Consider the following 20,152-nt stretch of genomic DNA (forward strand, 5'->3'; position numbering starts at 1 on the left):
GAATTACATAGAACTTTGCTCGCAGTATGCTTAGAATACATTGCTTACTATGCGTCATTACATGAGAACACCTATGTGCTTACACTCTTCTGTCATCGCACTACTCGCGAACCATTCTCACTTATTCTACTTTTACTATGAAGATCATGTCTGGACGTGTGAACATGACTCAAGCCCATTTGACGGCTCTTATAAATGAACAAGTAGCTGCGGCACTTGCAGCCGCACAAGCAGGTAGTATACCCTGCGGATGTGATTCACACTAGAATCTTTAGATCCTACATTAACTCTTGTGTTTAACTTTGTCCTATTTGTACACAATAGGTCAACACGCCCCACAACCTGTCTGCACATTCAAGAACTTCATGGACTGTCGTCCAAGCACATTCAGTGGCACAGAGGGAGCAGTGGGACTACTCCATTGGTCCGAAAAGCTCGAGTCGGTATTTGAAATGTGTGAATGCCCTGAGGATCGCAGGGTGAAGTACGCCACTGGCACGCTGGAAGGAATTGCGCTAACTTGGTGGAACGCGCAAGTTCAGATTTTAGGGTTGGCAGCTGCTAACCCTTGGAACGATTTCAAGGAACTTATCAAGAGGGAATACTGCACACGGGATGACATCCACAAGTTGGAAGATGAGTTTTACCATCTGAAAATGATAGGGTCGGAAATCGAAGCTTACACGAAACGGTCGAACGAACTGTCCATCTTGTGTCCAACCATGGTGGACCCTCCGATCAAGTGCATTGAGTTGTACCTCAAGGGTCTAGCATCAGAAATTCAGAGCCATGTGACATCGGCTAATCTCGACAATATCCATGACATTCAGCGTCTTGCTCGTCGCCTCACAGATCAGGCGGTGGAACAGAACAAGTTGCCCAAACGTATCAGCGCTACTACTGCTACCACATCAGCCGCTACTCCTACTACCCCCAGTGACAACAAAAGAAAGTGGGAGGGGGATTCTAGCAAGGGTTCAGCAACAGTTCAGTCTCAGGCTCAACAGCAGAAGACTGATCACTACCAGAGTCCTAGTCAGCAATCTTCTGGTGGTCACAGGCAGAAAAGGTATCAAGGATCTCACCCCAAGTGTCACAACTGTAACAGGCACCACAGCGGCCAGTGCAACAAGGGTCGTTGCCAAAGGTGTCTCAAGATGGGTCACGAGGCCAAAGACTGTAGGAGTCCACGGCCTGCGAATCAGAACCAGCAACTGCAATTACCAGCTCCACAAAACCCGCAGCAGCAACAACGGGGCAACAGGGGATGTTTTCAGTGTGGGGCTGAAGGTTATTTCAAGCGTGATTGCCCCCAGTTAAACCAGAACCAGAATCGCAACAACAACAACAACCAAGGCAATGGTAACAACAACGGTGGGAACAATAACGGCAATGAAGCTAGGGGTCGTGCTTTTGTCCTGGGTCGAGGTGACGCAAGGAACGATCCTAACGTAGTCATGGGTAAGTTTCTTCTTGACGACTTTTACGTTACTGTTTTGTTTGATTCGGGTGCGGATACAAGTTATGTGTCTCTTAATGTCAGTCAAATGTTAAAACGTGCACCCACTCCCTTAAACACCAAACATGTCGTAGAGTTAGCTAACGGAAAAAGTCTAGAGGCCACACACATAGTTCAGGGTTGTAATCTTATCCTCGCTGGTCAGACTTTCTCCATCGACCTCATTCCTATAGTTCTGGGTAGTTTCGACATCGTCGTTGGTATGGATTGGTTATCCAAGCAGCAAGCAGAGATCATATGTAAAGAGAAGATCATCCGTATTCCTCGTTCTGGTAAAGAACCTCTTGAAGTTCAAGGCGACAAGAGTGGTGCTGTGGTTGGCATCATCTCCTTCCTGAAGGCCCAAAAGTGTTTACGAAAGGGGCACACTGCCATTTTGGCACTAGTTACTGATGCATCAACGAAAGAGAAAAGAATAGAGGATATTCCTGTGGTACGCGAATTTCCTCAAGTGTTTCCTGAAGATTTACCTGGTCTACCTCCTCATCGTCAGGTCGAGTTTCAAGTCGAGCTAGCTCCAGGAGCAGCACCTATAGCTCGTGCACCGTATTGTTTAGCTCCAACCGAACTGGAAGAACTGTCTAAGCAACTACAAGAGCTCTTGGATAAGGGCTTCATTCGTCCAAGCTCTTCGCCTTGGGGAGCTCCAGTACTATTTGTGAAAAAGAAGGATGGCACCTTCAGGATGTGCATAGACTACCGCGAACTGAACAAGGTCACAGTGAAGAACCGCTATCCTCTTCCACGTATTGACGACTTATTCGACCAGTTGCAAGGGTCGAGCTACTACTCCAAGATTGATCTGAGGTCAGGTTATCATCAGCTGAGAGTTCGGGATGAGGACGTCTCTAAAACAGCATTCAGAACTCGCTACGGTCACTACGAGTTTCTAGTCATGCCATTCGGGCTTACGAACGCACCTGCAGTTTTCATGGATCTAATGAACAGGGTGTGCAAACCCTATCTAGACAAGTTCGTCATCGTTTTCATCGACGACATCCTGATCTACTCCAAGAGTCAGGAGGAACACGAGCAACATCTACGGCTTATCTTGGAACTTCTACGAAAGGAACAACTGTACGCTAAGTTTTCAAAATGCGACTTCTGGCTTCGTGAAGTCCACTTCTTAGGCCATGTGGTGAACAAGGATGGGATTCATGTCGATCCATCCAAGGTAGATTCGATCAGGAACTGGCCTGCACCACGCACACCAACGGAAATACGCCAATTCTTGGGTTTGGCAGGGTACTACAGACGATTCATCAAAGACTTCTCCAAGATCGCACAGCCGCTTACGATGCTGACACAGAAAGGTGTTACCTATCGTTGGGGTAATACACAAGAAACTGCTTTTCAGTACCTGAAGGATAGGCTATGCAGTGCACCTATACTATCATTGCCAGAGGGCACGAATGATTTTGTGGTCTATTGTGACGCATCGATACAGGGGCTTGGTTGTGTATTGATGCAGCGTGATAAAGTTATTGCCTACGCTTCGCGGCAACTCAAGGTTCATGAACGGAACTACACGACGCACGATTTAGAGCTGGGAGCTGTTGTTTTCGCGCTTAAGATATGGCGACATTACCTGTACGGTACCAAGTGCACTATCTACACCGATCACGGGAGTCTCGAGCATATCTTCAAGCAGAAGGAATTGAATATGCGTCAACGACGATGGGTCGAGTTACTTAATGATTACGAATGCGCCATCAAGTACCATCCAGGCAAAGCCAATGTTGTGGCTGACGCTCTCAGTCGAAAAGACACTCTACCTAGGCGTGTACGAGCTTTGCAGCTCACTATTCAGTCTGATCTTCCTGCACAGATACGAGATGCTCAGGTGAAAGCATTGAAACCAGAAAACGTCAAGGCTGAAGCCTTACGTGGCTCAAGGCAACGATTAGAACAGAAGGAAGACGTCGCCTACTATGTAACAGGACGTATTTGGGTCCCACTTTACGGCGACTTGCGTGAGCTAGTGATGGATGAAGCTCACAAATCGCGCTACTCGGTACATCCAGGGTCGGATAAAATGTACCACGACATCAGAACTACGTATTGGTGGCCTAGCATGAAGGCCTACATCGCTACCTATGTTGGCAAGTGCTTGACCTGTGCAAGAGTCAAGGCAGAGTATCAGAAACCAGCAGGATTACTTCAGCAACCAAAGATACCACAGTGGAAATGGGAGGAAATTTCCATGGATTTTGTTACCAGCCTACCTAGATCCCAGCGTGGGAACGATACTATTTGGGTGATCGTGGATCGACTCACCAAGTCTGCTCATTTCCTGGCAATCAAAGAAACAGACAAGTTTTCCACACTAGCAGATCTATACTTGAAGGAAGTAGTCTCAAGGCACGGGGTGCCCACCTCTATCATTTCGGATCGCGGCGCACGATTCACATCAGAACTATGGCAAGCAATGCACAAGGCTTTTGGCTCTCGGTTAGATATGAGCACGGCTTATCACCCTCAGACGGACGGGCAGTATGAGCGCACGATTCAAACCTTAGAAGACATGCTTCGGGCATGTGTTATCGATTTTGGCAACGGCTGGGAAAAGCATCTCCCTTTGGTGGAGTTCTCATACAACAACAGTTATCACACCAGCATACAAGCCGCTCCATTCGAGGCATTGTACGGGCGTAAATGCCGGTCACCTCTCTGTTGGGCAGAGGTGGGAGATAGTCAGCTCACAGGTCCAGAAATGGTAGTTGATGCTACTGACCGAATTGCACAGATACGACAACGCATGGCGGCAGCTCGTGATCGCCAGAAAAGCTATGCTGATAAACGCAGAAAACCGCTCGAATTCCAGGTTGGGGATCGAGTGCTACTCAAAGTCTCACCCTGGAAGGGTGTGGTTCGTTTTGGTAAACGAGGCAAGCTCAATTCACGGTACGTTGGACCGTTCGAAATCACTGAAAGAATAGGCAAGGTAGCCTACAGACTAAACCTACCAGCTGAACTCGGTGCAGTTCACAACGTATTCCACGTGTCGAATCTGAAGAAGTGCCTGTCAGATGAGACCCTCATAGTTCCTTTTAAGGAACTCACTATCGACGAGCGGTTGCAGTTCGTCGAGGAACCAGTGGAAATCACGGACCGGGATGTCAAGGTCCTCAAGAACACTAGAATACCTCTTGTACGAGTTCGTTGGAACTCCCGTCGTGGCCCAGAGTATACCTGGGAACGAGAAGATCAAATGGAACTCAAGTATCCCCAGTTATTCGAAAACCGTGCAACCACTACTGAGGCTGAAGCTACTAATACAGAATTTCGGGATGAAATTCCAAATCAACAAGGGGATGATGTGACACCCCAGGAAAACCAGTAAACGATACAACTTACCTACCTTCCTCAGTAACCGCATGGTAAATTTCGGGACGAAATTTCTTTCAAGTTGGGGATAATGTGACAACTCGAGTTTCCAAGATTCCATTTTCGCATTTATCGCACGTTCACTGTTTGTTTAATTGTTTACTTGCACAATTAGTTTGCTGTGAAACTGTAACGTTTTGATTCAGTTAAGTATATTGTATTTGAGCATGGTTATGTGTTAATTATGAAAGATTTGTCAAATGTATGAACTTGGTGGTGAAACTGTGAACTATTTTGAGATGGTGTACTTATGTAAAATATGATACTTAGGGGTGTATAGAGTAATTAGTGAATCCTAATCATTCTTAACCCTAATCATTCACTAATCACCACACAAAACCAAAACACGTACTTGCACTTCTCTGATCTTCTCTGGCAATCATCATCTCCATCTTTGGCACAAGTCTTTTGCATCAATCTTGATCTTTCAATCTATTTAGAATCAATTCAAGGTAATTGTTTATTGATTGTTTGATTGTTATCAACTCTTGATTCTTGTGATTCTTGTAAACCCTAGTTCTTCACATGCTAGTTCTGTAATTGTTGATTGGATTCTGATTATTGTGATAATGATGTTGATTAGTCGTATATCGATTGCCTGATGATTAAGATACAGGATATGTAGAATGATTGACTTGATAATTGGATTACTGCTATACAGATGCAATGAAATTAGGGTTTCTCAGTCGTGAAAACGTGAAAACGTAACTGTTACAATTACAATGAACGTATGACTGATTGTTTGTCAGAGTTTTGTGAATGATATCTCATTAGTCCGACCTTTAAATGTATGTAAAAGTGTCCGAATTTTAGGTAACATGCTTGTCCGACCCTTATGTTATTCAAGTTCCGAGTTTTTATCAATGTATCTGTAAGTCTGAACTTTGTTTGATTGTGATGTCCGAGTTTTGTATGCATGCTATTGTCCGAGTTTTATAAGGGACACATAGTGTCCGACTTTTGTATATTGCATCCTTGTCCGAATTTTTAAGGGGAGAGGATGCTATCCGAGTTTTAAAGCATAAAGCATAGTCCGACTTTGTTAAGTGATCTTGTCCGATTTTTGTTTAAACACAAGTATGGTCCGACTTTTACTTATACCCATATGTCCGAACTTTGTGATGTACATACACATAGGTCCGAGTTCTTCCTTATGAACTCATGGTCCGACTTTCTTTAATATGGGGGTTCGACTTTTGTTTGGTGTTGTGTGTGTCCGAGTTTTAAGCAAGGAACCCCCTCCCCCTTTGTCTGACTTTTATGAAGGGGAAACCCCCCCCCCCCCCACTTGTCCGAGTTTTAAAAGGGCAAGGCCCTGTCCGATCTTGTGTGATGATTAAAATGAAGCCATGAGTTGTATGTTAAATAATGTGAAATCTGTTAAGATATGTATGTTACTTTGCTAAGCCACTAACTCCGTTAAACCTGTTATGTTTATTAACGCTGTTAAATATGTTAAGTATGTTAACTATGTTAACTCTGTTATGATAACTACGTTATATGAGTTAACTGTAATATGTTTCTGATTAACTCTGTTATGCATGTGAACTATGCAAAGTGTATTAATCCAGTTAAGTGCGGATGATATTGTTAGATTAAACTGAGAAAGCCTTTATGTGAAACGTGGATTGTATGAATGTGATTAACTGACGTATGATGCATGATATCAACTGTCAAACATACTCTGTGGTATTGATTTCATGTGAAACTTTACGAACTTGAACTGATTGAGAATACGTGCATAACTATAGGATTTGACTGATTACTTTCGAGCACATAGTTAGCATACTGAGCAAACCAAGGTGAGTTCACACAGCCAAGGCATGGGATTCCCGGGTTGGGAATTGGGTTAGGAAGATTTGAATTGGATAATTACTCGTACTTACACTATTGCTAGACTATATACCATCGTCCTCAGGTTAGTCAGGACACTTACGTAAAACCTACGTAAATTAGTATCTACCACTGTCTCCCGGGTCGGGAGGACACTTACGTAAAACCTACGTAAACTCATACCTACTACTGTATTCCGGGTCGGAAGGACACTTACGTAAAACCTACGTAAACCCCATGCGTACCACTGTCCTCGGGGAAGGGCACTCACGTAAAACCTACATGACCTTGTACGTATTCCTGTTCTCGGATTAAGAAGAACACATGGTTACAATAGTCTAGTAAGGATAAACATGGGAAGCCCCCATTAGTAATAAATATAAACATGGGAAACCCCCACTATTAGTACATACATACGTGGGAAGCCCCTACTAAATGAACATACGAATCACTGCTACGAACTTACTTTCTGTGAACCCGCTCAACTAGTTGTTGACTCTCTGCTGCATGCCTTGCAGGACCTTAGGTACATATGGAGCTTGCACAGGGAGGAGCAAGTCGTTGTGGACAAGGATCGTGAATGCTATGATTGAACGTTATGACATTACATACTTATTTATGATTGGGCTTTTACTTATTTGCTTCCGCTAAACGTTGAACTATTACTTATGTTTTGAACACCTTTCATATGGATGGGTTTGGTTTAATGACATTTACTTTTACTATATACATTGTTCTATATGATTGGTGGCTTGATCCTGGTCAGTCACGCTCCCAAGCGGTAGTACTCCACGTGTGGATTTTGGGGGCGTGACAGCAGCAATCCTGGAAAAATTTTCAATGAATCGCCTGTAGTATCCTGCTAACCCCAGGAAACTACGAATCTCAGTAGGCGTCTTTGGCTCTTGCCAATTCATGACAGTCTCTACTTTAGCGGGATCCACCTGGATACCACGCTCGCTGACAACGTGTCCTAGAAATTGGACTGCTCGTAGCCAGAATTCGCACTTAGAGAATTTGGCATAGAGTTTCTCATGATGTAGCAGTTTGAGAATACAGCGAAGGTGTTTCTCATGGTTAGCTCGGTTCTTCGAGTATATAAGAATGTCGTCGATGAAAACGATGACGAATTTGTCCAAGTACGGCTTGCAGACGCGATTCATGAGATCCATGAACGCAGCGGGTGCATTTGTGAGCCCAAAAGGCATCACTAGGAACTCGTAGTGACCGTAACGAGTCCTAAATGCGGTTTTATGTACGTCTTCATCTCTGATTTTCAGTTGATGGTAGCCTGACCTCAAGTCAATCTTTGAAAAATAACTTGCCCCTTGTAGCTGATCGAACAAATCATCGATCCTCGGCAAAGGATATCTATTCTTTATCGTGACCTTATTAAGCTCGCAATAATCGATGCACAAACGCATCGATCCGTCCTTCTTCTTAACAAACAGGACAGGTGCTCCCCAGGGAGACGAACTAGGTTTGATGAAACCTTTAGCTAGCAGTTCATCCAGCTAGGTCCTCAACTCCTTCATTTCGGTTGGTGCTAGCCTGTAAGGTGCTCTAGCAATAGGTGCTGCTCCAAGGATGATATCAATCCTGAATTCCACTTGTCTATCTGGTGGCAACCCAGGTAGATCTTCAGGGAAAACTTCTGGGTACTCCGAAATGACGGGAATGTCTTCTATCTTCGGTTTAGGCTCTTCAATAATCACCTGTGCCATGTAGATGACACAACCCTTCTTTAGACATTTTGAAGCCTTGAGCATAGTCACTTGCTCAGGCAATCCGTACTGGGTGTCTCCCCGAATGGTAAGCGATTCACCAGACGGAGTCTTTATCACCACTTGCTTTCTGTTGCAGACGACTTGGGCCTGGTTGTGAGATAACCAGTCCATACCCAATACTAGGTCAAAACCGGCCAATTTAAAGGGAAGTAGAGATAGAGGAAAAGAGTGGTTCTTAATGGATATCACACATCCATCTAACACAGTGGAGACGGTTTCTATGGTGCCATCTGCTAGCTCCACCTCATAATTCACTTTTAAGGTTTTGACAGGCATATTCAGCAATTTGCAAAATTTATGATCTACGAAAGACTTATCAGCGCCCGAATCAAAAAGTACTCTTGCAAAAATATCATTTACTAGAAAAGTACCTGTGATCACGTTATCATCCAGCACTGCTTCTTTCGCCTCCATCCTGAAGACTCTAGCATTGTTCTTCTTGGCCTCTTCAGGCTTCCTGGCATATTTAGGGCAGTTGCTTTTAATGTGCCCCTTCTCGTTGCAGTTATAGCAGGTTGCATCCTTTATTTTCTTGAAATCCACAGTCTTGTGGTCCTTGGACTTGCACAACCCGCAAGCATACGACTTCGACTGAGTCTGCGAGTCTGATTCGAGCCTACACTTCCCAAAGTGATGTCTCTTGCAAGTCTTGCACTTGGGCTTCTCACCAGACTGTTTCCCATCCTTCCTTGACTCCGACCCCCTCTTGTTATCACCGTTCCCACGGTGCTTCTTACCTGACCTCTGTGAAGTATCATCTTCACGCTTTCTCTTCTCAGCTTCTTTGTTCCTTAGCGATCTTTGTCGGACCGCATCCAGAGTAAGGGACACGGATATATCGGCTACAGATCGAAAGGTCGCTGGCCGGGTGGCCTTCACGCTTGCCTTTATTTCGGGGGCTAACCCACCGATGAAACGAGCGATTCTCTTTGGCTCCGGGGTTACCAGATATGGAACCAACCGGGACATCGTGTTGAAGCTCGTTAGGTAAGCTTGGCAGTCAAGGTTTGTCATCACCAATGACAGAAAATCGGATTCTATCTTTTCCACCTCATGTTAAGGGCAGTAATTCTCCTTGATGAGAGAAACGAATTCCTCCCATGTCATGCTGTATAGAACAGCCTTTCCCGAGGCCTGAACCAACGACCTCCACCAAGCTAGGGCCTCGCCCTTGAATGATTGAGACACAAACTTTACCACGTCTCTTTCTGCACAACCGCTGATGTCCACCACGGTGTCCATCTCGTCAAGCCACGTCATACAATCGACCGCTCCTTTCTCCCCAGTGAAGTCTCGAGGTTTGCATGATACAAAGTACTTGTAGGTGCAGCCTCTGGCGCGAGATGCGTCAGTATATACTCTTTCTTGACGGACACTGTTTTCATTGGCTGAATGATTATCATCATCCTTTTTAGGCTTGGGCAGCGGTTTGCTGTGAGATTTTGTGTGGGTTTTCGGCTTTGAGTGTGGTTTGGATATGGTTCGGCTCCGAGATTCAGTATAGTCCTCATATTGTCGATCCAGAGCTGCCTTGACAGCATTATCGACAAGAGCTTTCAACTCTGCGCCCGTCAAATGAACCTGGGCGTTATCGTATTCGTCTTCCTTCGAGTGGCTATTTTCTCCACTAGGATCAGCCATGGTAACTTGAATCTATTACAGAAGATAACGAAAATTTTATTTAGGAGTTTATTATGGAATCGTCAAAGGGTCACTCAGAGGTATAATTAAACATGTTGACACAGTTAACCCCTGTAGCTTGTAATCTCTCACTTTCTTCCGCGTTTCGCTCCGTACGATCCATGATTTATTCGTTTGAAGGTACGAGCATCGTTTAGGGTTACTATACAGTATATTTACCCTTTGTTGACATTTATAACCCTCGAATTTACATACTTTCAAGGTTTGTCAACTTTAGTCCTTTATTTAATATCTAATGCCGCGTGTAAACTCATGACACGTGTTAACACATTATTGGACACAAAATTTCGAGGTGTTACCCATTACAAACTTGATTAACATGCTAATGGTTGTTTATGAAGCAAGGAATACTAGTTTTTTTGCCCTTAGGCTACAATATTACATATAACATCAACCAAATGCTTGAATCATAAACAAAATCATGGAAAGATTCAAGAATCAAACCATAAACAAGCACTAGTTTGATGCCCGGATGATAACAGAGCTTCTCGGCATAATGGGGGCTTGATCCCGATCAAAAGGAGTAGTCTCCGGAGCCCAAAAATCACCTGAGATACTCCCAAAAATCCAGAGTTACGAACAGAATGTAATCTACTGTGTTTAATAACTTTTTTCAATCGGCACGACTGATGTGTGTAAAATGCAACATATAAATTACATCAAATAAGGCATAAAAGTAACCCTTTTTAGTACTAATGTTGGAAAAAGTGTGTTTTTGTCTTCCTTTTGAATTTACAGGGTCAAATGAGCTTAAACGAACAAAAGGAACAAATATACATCCAAAACCAACATAAATACAAAGAAAAGGAAGAAACGTGGCATGCCCGACTCCTCGACAGCATCTCCCAAAGCAAAAACAAGAAGAAAGCTGAGCATGGGGCTGTGCCCAGCTCAACACGGGGCGTGTCCAGCTTAACACGGGGCGTGTCCAACTCAACACGGGGCGTGCCCAGCGAACACTGGGTCATGGTCAGCCTTGGCACAAAAGACAAACCTGTAGAAGCTTCTACTGCCCACCACGGGGCCGTGCCCAGCGGACACAGGGGCGTGGTCAACTTCCTGCAGGCGCATTTATTGTAATTGCGAATTACAATTAATGAAGAGAGAGACTCGGATGGACACGGGGCCGTGCCCAGTGGACACGGGGCCGTGCCCAGGCTTCTGTTCAGCCTATAAATAGGAGTGCTTGGAGCTCTTGCAACTCATCCCTTGGCACACCACCTCTCTCACACTTCATCCACCACCCACCACCCTCACAACACCATCATCCACCACCATCATCCATTGTCCATCATAGAGTGTGTGAGTCGTCTTGGGATCCAAGATTGATCGTAAGAGTTCTTGACAATCAAGGCCATGTTTGTCTAAGTCTCTTACATCACTTGGTGAAGACAAGTGTTTAGTATAATACTTTTTATTTTTTATCTTTTGCACTTCTTAATTGGTTTTGTATTAATGACTTTAATAACTAGTTTCTTATGTTGAAGGTGATTCTTCCTTATCGTTTGTCCGTGGTGTCTTGGCATTATTTTACTGTCTATATAAAATAAAAGATTTTCACCATTCATATCTCCACGGTCTATATGGAGGTATGTTGGCTACCTGGTCGGGGGTTAAGGGAACGGTTTGGTAAAGGTCTTGCCCTTGTTCAGCGTTTAGAGGTCCTGCAAGGGACCTGGGTCAAATTTAGTAGGACCTCCTTCAATACCCAAAGGTATTGGATGGCGGGGGTCCAAACTCTTTGATCCCCTCATAAGTTAACTACTATTAATACTATAACCCGGCTATTTAGGACTGTATCTCTGCTGACTCAGACTACTTAGTCGAGGGTAACGTCACCTCCAAAAGAGGGGCCTACCATAATTTGCATTAATAACTTAATTAATTATCTTTCAATAATCCGACCCTTTAGGATTGTATCCTTGCTGACTCAAACTACTGGGTTGAGGGTAACGTCGCCTTCAAAAGAGGGGCCTACTACAATAACTAAGATAATCTCTTAAACAATTGCAAAAGTGCGAAAATAATCAAAGGTTATACTAAACACGAGTCAGATCGAAGTGATTCATCTTCTCTATCTGTTTTTATTTTTATTTTTTAGCATTTAGTTAGTTTTATTTTCTTAGTTTAAAAAATCTTTTTCTAACATTTTGATTTGATTAGACGTTGAGGATAAACCGGCACTAAAAGCTCTTGTGTCCTTGGACGACCTCGGTATCTTACCAACACTATACTACGTCCAGGATGGGTGCACTTGCCCATATGTGCGTTTAGTGTTAGTAAATATCGTGTTTTATAAATTTAAAACTTGGCTAAAGTGTAAAAAGGGCTTAAAATATATATCTAAAACATATTACACCAAACACGCATCAACGACCGTGCCAATAAAGTGCACGGCCATGCACTGTTCATGAGATCTTGTGACGTCAGCAGATCTGGGCAGGTGATCAAGACTGGCACTTCCGTGCCAATGGTGGCACGGTCGTGCATGTCCGAGAGGTAGCCGGCACTGCCAGCCGCACTGGCAGTGCTTCCGAGGAAAGGAGATCGGCATGGTCATGCCAGCCAACGCACGATCGTGCGTTTTCGAGAATAGCCGGCACTGCATCTCGAGCTGTAGGCCTGGTCTTCGGGATGGCACGGCCGTGCCATCATCTGCACGGTCGTGCCAAAGGTGCTGCACTCCACAGAATCTTCGTATCTCTGCCATTCGCTCGGAAAATCCTTGTTTTCTTCATCTTCTTGTTCGGCACGCTGTTTGAGGCCTGTAAATAAAAACATACACGATTAAGTGTCTAATCCTTGGTTTTATGGCCGAAAACGCGTAAAATGGGGGATTAAAGTATGTGTAATTTAACGAATATCAAACCTCCCCACACTTGAACTTTGCTTGTCCTCAAGCAAACTAAAATTAAAATAGAATAGGAGATAGTTTCTAACGAGAATAATTAATTTACACACTACATACTAATACACATACATACGGTTAGCCGTTTTTTCGAAAGGCAGCGTCAAAGGATTCAAATCAAACAAGCACATGCAAATATATGTAGAGATAACCAAAAAGCCGTGATTTCACTTCCGATTGACTTAACATGCAAATCTTCACATGTCTCACAATGTTCACACACACTCGGCTATATTTGTGAAACATACATAAAATGTGTATGTGTAAACACTCAATGCCTAGACAATGAAATGTGTAATATCATAAGCTTGTCACAAGGTCTAATCTCCACCAACTAACTTGTGAAAAAATGTAAATCAAGAGGTCTTCACGGGTTGTAACGATAGGCTAGGGTGAAAGGTGTGGAATGAAAATTTTCAAGTGACTAAATGGTTAAAACTCGGTAGTTACGTTTAACAAGCGTAAACAACAAAACTATACATAACTAACGCCTTAAAAAGACAACTTTTGTGTTATCGAGCTAATCGACGAAATTCCACTATTTTAGCACTTAAAATTGCTCGAATCTTGTCATCTTCACCTTATTTTAGGGTGTTTTATTTTCTGATTTTCTGATTTTTTTTCACAAACTCTAATGCTTTTGTACAACAAATAGCAAATTACAAAGAACGCTAGTTAAACGGTAACTTTAACCGAGTTTTAACATGAAGGTTTAAAAATAAAAAGGCTAAATTCGGCTAAGTGGGTTAATTGGTTGGGTAAAAGGAAGAAAAACACGGGGAAAGGCTCAACGTGGTTAATCCTAGTGGATGACGTAGGGTTTAGGGAAAACAAACAAAAGAAAAAGGCTAATAACAAAAGGTTTTCTAAGTGCCTCTATCATTTTTACACAATCTCACACGTTTATGGTCTCGAAAAATATGCTAGTGACAAGTTCTAAATTACACGAGACATCCGGCTCACTTTTACTCCGAAATGAACAAACATATAAAGAATCTAAGGCTCAAACATGCTCACATAACGGAAGGGATGGGTAAAAGTGTGAAAATTAACATGCAAGTCGTTCTTTGTTTGTCACATTTTTTAGTTATCTTTTTTGAAATTTATTAGGCTTGTCGATTCTTTATCGTATCCGATGCTTTCTAAAACAACAACTAACCGGTTTATTTAGTAAAAACACACACACACACACACACACACACATATATATATATATATATATGTATGGACAAACAAAGTTACAATGTCAAACCCCCTCCCCATACTTGAACTTCGCATTGTCCCCAATGCGAAACCCAAAATATAGAAAAAGGAGAATAACACCCCCCCTGAAGATGAACGAAGATGGGATGATGATCCTCTGCCGGTCCGACTTTTTCTCTCCTGCCCAGCATGTGTTTCAAATACCTGCATAAACGTCACCCCACAAAACACAACATAAGGCAATATATCTGTTCGCAACACAAAAGATATAATAGATAATAATAATAACCATCCGTACATAAAACAGAGAAAATAGAAGAAAATGTCTGAAAATAAAAATACATAACTGAGGGTGTTTGAAATAGTAGCCAAAATGAACACCCGATAAACAAACTACTAAAGGATAGACAAAAGCACCAAGTGCACACGCTCCTCGACTACTCATCGTCGTCGTCATCGCCGGTGCCCGATGTACCCACCCCTCCTTGGTTGCTCGGGTTCCTAAATGGGAACTGCGGGAGGTCACCAAAGTAGTTGGGGAATGCGTCGTGAGGGCCACCGAAAATGTATGAAAATCCCGTATGTAACATCCTGATTCACTTGCATTTGTTGGAACTGACTGTAGAACTCAGGATATGACGGGATGCCTGATGTGCACAAAATGCAACATATAAATTACATCAATTGTGGCATAAAACAAACCCTTTTTAGTACTAATGTTGGAAAAAGTGTGCTTTTGTCTTCCTTTTGTATTTTCAGGATTAAATGAGCCCAAATGAACAAAAGAAGCAAAAAGACAGCTAAATCTAACATAAATACAAGAAAAGGAACAAACGTGGCATGCCCGACCTCCCGACAACATCTTCCCAAAGCAAAACAAGAAGACAGAAGACTGAACACGCCCCGTGCTCAGTGAGCACGGGGGCGTGCCCAAGTGTCAGCAGAAAAGACAAAGTGGTAGAAGCTTCTACTGCCCACCACGGGGCGTTACTCAGCGGACACGGGGGCATGGTCAACTGTTGCAGACGCATTTAATGAAATTGCGAATTGCAATTAATGAAAAGAGAGAGTCGGATGGACACGGGGCCGTGCCCAAGCTTCTGTTCAGCCTATAAATAGGAGTGCTTGGAGCTCTTGCAACTCATCCCTTGGCACACCACCTCTCTCACACTTCACCCACCACCCACCACCATCACAACACCATCATCCACCACCATCATCCATTATCCATCATAGAGTGTGTGAGTCGTCTCGGGATCCAAGATTGATCGTAAGAGTTCTTGACAATCAAAGGCCATGTTTGCCTAAGTCTCTTACATCACCTGGTGAAGATAAGTGTTTAGTGTAATGCTTTTTATTTTTAATCTTTTGAACTTTTTAATTGGTTTTGTATTAATGACTTTAATTACTAGTTTCTTATGTTGAAGGTGATTCTTCCTTATCGTTTGTCCGTGGTGTCTTGGCATTATTTTACTGTCTATATAAAATAAAAGATTTTCACCATTCATATCTCCACGGTCTATATGGAGGTATGTTGGCTACCTGGTCAGGGGTTAAGGGAACGGTTTGGTAAGAGTCTTGCCATTGTTCAGTGTATAGATCCTACAAAGGACCTGGGTCAAATTTAGTAGGACCTCCTTCAATACCCAACGGTATTGGATGGCGGGGGTCCAAACTCTTTGATCCCCTCATAAGTTAAACTACTATTAAAACTTTAACCTGGCTACTTAGGACTGTATCCCTGCTGACTCAGACTACTTAGCCGAGGTTAACGTCGCCTTCAAAAGAGGGGCCTACCACATTATGCATTAATAACTTAATTAATTATCTTTCAATAATCCAACCCTTTAGGATTGTATCCTTGCTGACTCAAACTACTGGTTGAGGGTAACGTCACCTTCAAAAGAGGGGCCTACTACAATAACTAAGATAATCTCTTAAACAAGTGCAAAAGTGCGAAAATAATCAAAGGTTATACTACACACAAGTCGGATCCAAGTGATTCATCTTGTCTATCTGTTTTTACTTTTATTTTCTTTTTCCGCATTTTAGTTAGTTTTATTTTTCTAGCTTAAAAATCTTTATCTAACATTTTGATTTGATTAGACGTTGAGGATAAACCGGTACTAAAATCTCTTGTGTCCTTGGACGACCTTGGTATCTTACCAACACTATACTACGTCCACGATGGGTGCACTTGCCCATATGTGTGTTTAGTGTTAGTGAATATCGTGTTTATAAATTTAAAACTTGGCTAAAAAGTGTAAAAAGGGCTTAAAATATATACCTAAATTATATTACACCTAACGCACATCAATGCCTGATGTGTGCAAAATGCAACATATAAATTACATCAAATGAGGCATAAAACTAACCCGTTTTTAGTACTAATGTTGGAAAAGCGCGTTTCTTTCTTCCTTTTGAATTTACAGGACCAAACGAGCTTAAAAGAACAAAAGGAGCAAATAATCAGCCAAAACCAACATAAATACAAAAAGAAGGAATAAACGTGACATGCCCGACCCCGTGCCCAGCTGAGCATGGGGCGTGGTCAGGAGCCTGCACAACAAGAAAAACCTGCAAAAGCTTCTACGCCTACCACGGGGCCGTGCCCAGATCTACACGGGGCGTGGTCAACGCTGAGATTTGCAGAATCTTGATAGTACAGCAAAGAGTTGACCATAGGGTCGTGTCCAGAGGCCACAGGGTCGTGTGGGGCCCTCAACTAAAGAAAGATTGAAACTTTGCAATTGGTCAATCTAAGTGAAGAATGCTCCGCCGTACTCCTCAACAAAGTCCCACAAAAGAAAATCGACCCCGGAAGCTTCACCATCCCTTGCTCCATTGGGGGATCACCCGTACGAAATGCACTAGCCAACCTTGGGGCTAGCATCAATCTCATGCCTGCATCAATGTTTGACCGACTCGAACTAGGTAAAACAAGCCCTACAAGATGAGCATACAACTCGCCGATAGGTCTATCAAATACTAACAAGGTGTCGTCGAGAATCTATTAGTAAAAGTCAGAGACTTTGTCTTCTCGGCCGACTTTGTCATACTCGACATGGAAGAAGACACCGAAGTTCCCCTCATTCTAGGAAGACCATTCCTTGCCACCACTCGTGCCATGGTGGATATGAGTGATGGAAAGCTAACATTGAGGGTTGGAGACAAGGAGATGAAATTCGGGGTTAGGAAAAGAGCGGAGGATGACCCGGTCAACTACATAGATGTCATAGACTCAAGCTTGGATAACGCTCTCCGACGGTGCAACACGAGATGCGAGACATCCCGCTCGGGTAACATATGACTGACTTTGGGTCTAGCCAAGGACCCTTATAAACGTGGCGCACCACGGAGGCATTCAACAGACAAGTCGGATCCAAGTGATTCATCTTGTCTATCTGTTTTTACTTTTATTTTCTTTTTCAGCATTTTAGTTAGTTTTATTTTTCTAGTTTAAAAATCTTTTTCTAACATTTTGATTTGATTAGACGTTGAGGATAAACCGGTACTAAATGCTCTTGTGTCCTTGGACGACCTCGGTATCTTACCAACACTATACTACGTCCACGATGGGTGCACTTGCCCATATGTGTGTTTAGTGTTAGTGAATATCGTGTTAATAAATTTAAAACTTGGCTAAAAAGTGTAAAAAAGGGCTTAAAATATATACCTAAATTATATTACACCTAATGCACATCAAGTTTTTGGCACCGTTGCCGGGGACACAAGGATTTTAAGAAAGTTAGGAATCAGCGACCTAATCATTTTTTCTATTTTATTTTTATTTTTTTTAGGATTTTCTTAATTTTTCAGCTTCTGCAGAGCTCAGCACGGGTCGTGCCTGATCGGACACGGGCCGTGCCCAAAAGTGTCACTGGCGGTTTTTATTTTCCGAGTTACAGAAAGCTGAGCACGGGGCCGTGTCGGTGCAACATGGGGCCGTGTCCAACTTTCCAGTAACAGGGATCCGGAAAACAATCGCTGTATCTCCGACCACGGGCCGTGTTCACTGAGCACGGGGCCGTGGTGAACTTCCTGACCAACATTCTTTTCTGTTTTTATTGCAGGACTTGGAACCGGACACCACATCTGAACCTTCTACGTAGTGTATGAGCTCCAGTTCTAGTAGAGACATAAAAGAACCTCTTGAAGAACCCGAACGCTTTCTCAGAAAAAGACTTAAAGCTAAAACCAAAAGAATGTTTCGGGGACCCACTTCCAATGGCGGACCAACATACCCTCATGGATTACCTACGACCCACCGTGGGTAATCTCGGCGCCGCTATCAATGCACCGAATGTTGAAGCTAACAACTTCGAACTTCGGCCACATTTGATACAAATGCTTCAAAACTCCGCAACCTTCCATTGGCTTGCGGACGAGGATCCCCATCTACATATTACTAATTTCTTAGAAATATGTGATACCTTTCGGATCAATGGAGCATCAAATGACGCCATCCGCCTTCGTATGTTTCCATTTTCACTAAAAGACTGAGCAAAAGCTTGGCTCAACGCCCTCCCAGTTGGTTCGGTAAACACCTGGGATGAACTAGCCCAAAAATTTCTATATAAGTATTTCCCTCCCGCTAAAACAGCTAAATTAATGACTGAAATTAATACATATTCACAAGAGGATGGGGAATCCTTATATGAAACTTGGGAAAGGTTCAAGGAGCTATTGCGAAAGTGTCCTCATCACGGTCTTGCGGTATGGCAACAACTATCCACTTTCTACAATGGGTTGTTGCCACACACAAGACAAACACTTGACTCTAGCTCCGGGGGACTTTTAGGTAATCGCCGCCCACATGAAATATACAATCAAATTGAGTAAATTGCTCAAACCAATTTTCAGTGGCACACTCCCCGAGGCAATAAATCTATTGCCCCGGGCGCCCATAAGGTTGATGAAAGCACTTCTTTACAAGCCCAAATCGAGACCCTTTCTTCAAAAATCAAAAAGTTAGAAATGACAAAAACGGTTTCGGTTATGGCTTGTGAAGGGTGTGCTGGGCCACATGAAAATTGGAGTTGTATGAAAGAGACAGATGATCAACCAGAGTCGGTAAACTACATTGATAATAGACCTAGGCCGTCAGGTCCTTCAACGGGTACCTACAACCAAGGATGGCGTAACCACCCTAACCTTGGTTGGAGAGAACCCGGCAATAGTAGTAACCAACAAAGCCTAAACCAACGAACAAACTTTCAACAACCAAGAAATGAGTCACAAAATTTCCCTCAACAACAAGGTGGACGAGAAAGGCTTGAAGATACTGTATCTTGCCTCATCTCCGACACTGAAAAGAAAAACTCGGATCGATTTCAACAATTGGAATCGAATTTTAGAAATCAACAAGCTAGTATACAAAACATTGAAAAACAAATAAATCAATTAGCTGAAAATTTCTCCGAGAGACCATAAGGCGCATTATCAAGTAATACCGAAACAAACCCAAAAGCACAAGTCCATCTCATAACGTTAAGAAACCGTACCGTGGGTTCCGAAGAAGCTCCACCACCGCCAACTGAGGGAAGCACGACACCGCCCCAACAAGAGAAGACTTCTCCTCTAATTCAAGAGCCTACCAAGGCTCCTCCGGTTCCATACCCCGGTAGGTTAATTCGTCAAAAGACCAATGAGCAATTCGCAAAATTCGAAAATCTACTAAAACGATTGCATGTTAATATTCCTTTTATCGAAGTCCTAACTCAAATGCCTAAATACTCAAAATTCATGAGGGACTTCCTCACTCATAAAAGGAAAATTGAATCATTGCAATTAGTTAACTTAGGCGAAGAATGC

General features: G+C 43.0%; 1 non-coding gene across 1 annotated transcript; it reads right to left on the reverse strand.

Moving 5' to 3' along the window:
- Positions 1 to 18,943: 18,943 nt before the first annotated feature.
- On the reverse strand, positions 18,944 to 19,050 carry LOC118486887. Its single transcript, XR_004880053.1, has one exon. It is a non-coding gene; the product is annotated as a small nucleolar RNA R71 (small nucleolar RNA).
- Between the last annotated feature and the right edge of the window lie 1,102 nt (positions 19,051 to 20,152).

The sequence above is a fragment of the Helianthus annuus genome, chromosome 14 (assembly GCF_002127325.2).
Source record: "Helianthus annuus cultivar XRQ/B chromosome 14, HanXRQr2.0-SUNRISE, whole genome shotgun sequence".
NCBI classification, from domain to species: Eukaryota; Viridiplantae; Streptophyta; class Magnoliopsida; order Asterales; family Asteraceae; genus Helianthus; species Helianthus annuus.